The sequence below is a fragment of the Triticum dicoccoides genome, chromosome 5B (assembly GCF_002162155.2).
Source record: "Triticum dicoccoides isolate Atlit2015 ecotype Zavitan chromosome 5B, WEW_v2.0, whole genome shotgun sequence".
NCBI classification, from domain to species: domain Eukaryota; kingdom Viridiplantae; phylum Streptophyta; class Magnoliopsida; order Poales; family Poaceae; genus Triticum; species Triticum dicoccoides.
In genome coordinates, this window is record NC_041389.1 from 635,018,628 (window position 1) to 635,023,452 (window position 4,825).

The following is a 4,825-nucleotide window of genomic DNA, read 5'->3' on the forward strand; positions in this document are numbered from 1 at the left end:
CCGCCGGCCGCCGCCCACCGGCCGCCGGCCGCCGCCCACCGGCCCCGCCCTCGTCCGAGCGACGCTTGCTGGTTGCTTCCGCCGCCGCCCGTCGCCGCCTGGTCGGAAGACCTAGAAAAACGCTAAGTGTTGCTCTGTTCGATGCCACCCGCCGCCACCTGGTCGGAAGGTCCCACTTGTCAATGATACGAGAGAGCCGTAGTTCTATATAATGTACAGATAAACTCCCAGATGTGAGCAACTGTCCCTCTCTAGCCCAGCGGTAGCATGCGAGCCAACCAAGCGCGAGGTCGTGGGTCCGAGTCCCGCCTCGTGCATCTTTTTTGGGCGAATTAAGCGCTCGGCCCCATCTGTCAAATGGGTCCCGCCTGTCAGTGTGTCCCCCGTCTGTCTGTTGAATATTAAAACTCAAGCAAAAATGACACCTAGACAGTGACACATAAGCGAGGTTGCTGAGGTGGCTGCCTAATCATCCTAATTCATTCAATCTCAAGTGTAGTGACCATTTTATATTGGTCGTTATCAGCTACGCATGAGGCAGTGGACAGTGCTACTAGCTTTATGACCATTTCCTCTAATGAAATTATGACCTTTCTGACCAAAATGGTCGTTATGGTTTAGGGTTTAGAGCCCCCCAGACAGCTTTTGACCAATTGGTCTAAAATGGTCATAAATTTATGACCAATTCTTTGAGGGTCACTGACAGAAGGTCATAAGTTGACATATTTCTTGTAGTGTATGCCCGGGCCACGCCCCCGCCATGCACGGCTGGACATTGTCGTGCCCCTGCTGCTGCTCCTCACATGTTGCGGCTCCCGCGGCTGCGCCCCCGCCTCCGGCCGCCCGGGCTCCACGCACCCGCCGCTGCCACCCTTCGCCGCTGGAGCCACAATCCGCGGCGGCCGTGGGTCGCCGCGGGTCGGTGCAGGAGTCGCCGCGTGTCGCTGCTGCAGCCGCCAGAGCCGCCGCGGGTCGCTGCAGTCACTGCTGGAGCGGCCGGAGCTGCCCGCCCCGCGCCATTCGCCAACGGCCGCGAGCTCCTGGGCCGCCATCAAACAGATTTTGCTAATGTGCCATGTCAACGCTTACGTGTGGGCTCAACCAGTCAGAAACGTGTTTAAAAGAGGTAAATCGGGCTCTTTTCAGACATGGTAGTTTTTGGCACAAATTTGTAAAGTGGTAGTTTGTAGGCACGGTTTCACGAAATGTGGTAGTTTTTTGTTAAATACTCCCGCCCCCCGCCCCCGGATCTCAGGTGGGTGGGGCCCTTCCCTCCCCCTAAATCAATCACAATGTTTCAATTCAAAATTAGACCATAAAACGCCCGTAAGAGCCCGTGAATGTAGCCACAACAAGAAGAAAAATCCTTGTACTCCCTCCGTTCCTAAATATAAGTCTTTGTAGGTATTTCTCTATAGACCACATACAGATGTATATAGATGCATTTTGTGTGTAGATTCACTCATTTTGCTCCGTACGTGGTTCATAGTGAAATCTCTCCAAAGAACTATATTTAGGAACGGAGGGAGTATAACCCATGCGCGCACCTTTTGCTGGATCAGTTTCTCCTTGCTGCACATGCATGCACGTACCGATGGGATCGCTGTCGCGCGTCGTGCATGGAGATGCTGCTTGCTGGAAGATAGTGAGTTGGTCGTCTATCATCTACGGCGCGGCATGGTTGCGCTCGAAGCAAATGGAAGCAACTGCATGGCGCGCAGGGTGCGCCCTACCGTCAAAGGATTCGATTAAGCCGTTTGGAGTTGAGATCGATGTCGTTCCGAGTACCGCGTGCTTGGCCCCTAATTAGGCGGTGGAGCTTGGCGATGATGCTGCGTACGGCTTGTGGTTGCTGCGACGAGAAGAAGGCTAGGTCGGATAGATGCCGCTGCGATCACCTGATAATTGCTTGATTTCTCATTGGAATTTTATCCTATGATCAAAAGGTTTATTTGGTTGCTATGGAAAACTAATCTAGAATTTCGAAAACTGCAGTTGATATATGGAATCGATCTAGTGAACTCAAAAATTGGATTTAAACTACGAGACCGATCTAATCATTAATTGATTAGGTACACCGCGCCCCAAGGGAGGAGGCAGCGCGTTGTAGAAGTGGTGAGAAAATCTAGGATCAACGTCGTTAGACTAACTGCTCTAATACCATGTAGAAATTGTAGGATGGCTGAATATTTCGGTGTTGTATTGATCTGACCTTCATGAGCTATATATATATGCAGTACATCGTGAGGAAAGAGACTTGAAGTGCAAGACATAACTAAGAAGAAATTAACTTTGGAACCACATGAAATTAGGGATAAAACTGGACGATCAATTTGTCATTCGTCACCGATCACGCGCCCCCCCACCCCACCCCACACTCGCAGCCCGTTTCTTTTTTCCCCGAGCAAACCCTATGCAAGCCCGTTTTCTCTTCTTTTTTCTGCACATGTTCATTTTTCTCCTCTGTTTTTATTTATTTTTCTGTCACGTGCTTCGCAAGCCACGTCTTCACCTAGTTTTTCTTCTTTCAACCGGATACTTTGTAATTAGTATTGGATGGCTCCTTTCGCATCATGTCGACCATGTCCAAACATACAAATGGACATATACCGAAAATATTTACGGGTCAGCGTTGGGATGCCCTAATGGAATATTTGTTCAAATTCATTTGAGAAATTGTAGTGTTCATGAAACTGATCTTAAATGTTATTGAAACAGTAAAACCAAAACTAATTCAAATGTATCTAAGATTGACCTTCTTCGTAAAATCATCTGGCTATGACTTCAAGTATATAAAAACTTTTTGAAACAAAAGTCAGTTTATTAAATATCAAATAACCAAAACATCCCATATAAATAAAAGAGGTAAATACATCGGTGGTCATAGAACTTGCGTCGGACGGTCAGTTTGGTGCATAAACTTGTAAAATACGTGTTTGAAGTCATCTAACTTGAGCCTGCGTGCAAATACGGTCATAAAATCCGTATCCAGACGTATATCATGCTTGTGTGACATGCTAGTGTGGTTATGGCCTATTGGCAGTGACTAGAAAAGGCCGGAGTGATGCGCACATGTTATTTTTTGGCAGAAACACCCCTCATTTTTAATTTAATTATGTAAAAGCCCGCGTTGCCCATTTTTCAGCGCGTGTTGGGACGGGAGAAACCGAGAAAGATAAAAGAGGGCCTTGTGGATTCGTATTATGATGCTTGAGCATTAAGACGCAGAGCTTGCCACTACACCACATGCATGTTCCAGTATGCAGACAAACCGAACTATTTACTTTGGCAACAATTCCGATAAGTGTACAGCGAAGATATGTTGGTTTTGTTCCTGCTGTCAAGAAATTTATTTCCTCCAACCCAAGAGTTAGGGATCGGCACAGCGCAATTCAATTCAAATATCCTCTCGAACGAGCGCTATGAGATCCCTGTTATTTTCGTAATTTTTAAAGAAAAATCAACAAATATATTTTTTTGAATTCGAATAAATTTGAAATTTTAGAATATAGACAAAAATAAATAGTTTTGAGTTAATTACGTAAATTCTTCCAGACAAATAACTGAATGGTTTTTTTTGTGGGTCACTGAATCTTTTGTTTGAATTCAAATAATTTTAAATTTAAAGATCTAGATAAAAGTAAATAGTTCAGAATGATGGTAAGAAATTCTTTCAGAAAAATAAACTAAAAGTTTCTTTGAATTCAAATAATTATAAATTTATAAATGTAGATAAAAATAAAAGGTTTGAATCAATGTACGTAAATTATTTCGGACAAATGAACGAATTTTTTGTTTGAATACGAATATTTAAAATTTGAAAATCAAGACAAAAATATATTTACATTCTTTCCAAAAAGTAAAAGAATTCTTTGTTTGAATTCGAAGAACTTTCAGTTTAAATGAATGAATGAACGTAAATTCTTTCGGACAAATCAACCAAATTTTTGTTTGAATTTGAATAATTTAAAATTGAAAAATCTAGATAAAAATATATTGTTCATTCTTTCGGACAAATCAATGTTTTTTTGAATTCAATTAACTTTCAATTCAAAAATCTAGATGAAAAAATAGTTTTGAATGAATGAATGTAAATTCTTCCAGACAAATCAACGTATTTTTTGTTTGAATTGGAATAAGTCGAAATATTAGAAATTTAGATAAAAATAAATAGTTTAGAATGAATGTAAGTAAATTATTTACCTAGCAGGAAAATGATTGTCAACGAATTTTTTGTTTGAATTCAAATAATTTAAAACTTGCAATGTAGGGAAAAGTAAATAGTTTTGAATGAATGTATGTACATAAAAAATTCAGATTGAATGTAACATAATTTTTTGAGTGAAATGAAAAAAATTCACCCACCCTTGAATTTATTCGTCAGGTTTGGCAATAGAATAGGACCTGCGTCTATTTACCTAGCAGCAAAATGAGTGTCCAATCTGATGGTTAGCTTGCGCAATGGAAATAGAGCGGCTGTGGGTCCGAATCTTCACATGCTGCATTATTTTAAATCTTCAACTCTTTCGCGCCCCCACAGGCAGGTGGGTCCCACAAACCACAAACCTAGAGATGTAATTTCCAAAAAAAACCTGTGAGGCGAGGGGGTTCTGCAAATAAAACGCCACATGCACTAAGACCAAGCGCCTCTGCCTCGTTGGCGAGCGATGGGCGCACGTGATACATATGGAAGCATCGTATATGAACGTTTGTGCAAGTTTGTTGACCACAATCATGTATTTTACAAGTTTTGTGCACTAAACCGAACATCACATGCAAGTTCTAGGACTCCTGGTGTATTTACCTCTAAATAAAAGGGATTGGT

General features: G+C 42.5%; 1 long non-coding RNA gene across 1 annotated transcript in view; it reads right to left on the reverse strand.

Moving 5' to 3' along the window:
• LOC119313091 overlaps positions 1 to 2,608 on the reverse strand; it is an 8,682-nt gene extending 6,074 nt beyond the window's left edge. The window contains exon 1 of the long non-coding RNA XR_005151500.1: positions 2,597 to 2,608. This is a non-coding gene — a long non-coding RNA (uncharacterized LOC119313091). The remainder of the gene's footprint in view (positions 1 to 2,596) is intronic.
• Positions 2,609 to 4,825: the final 2,217 nt, after the last annotated feature.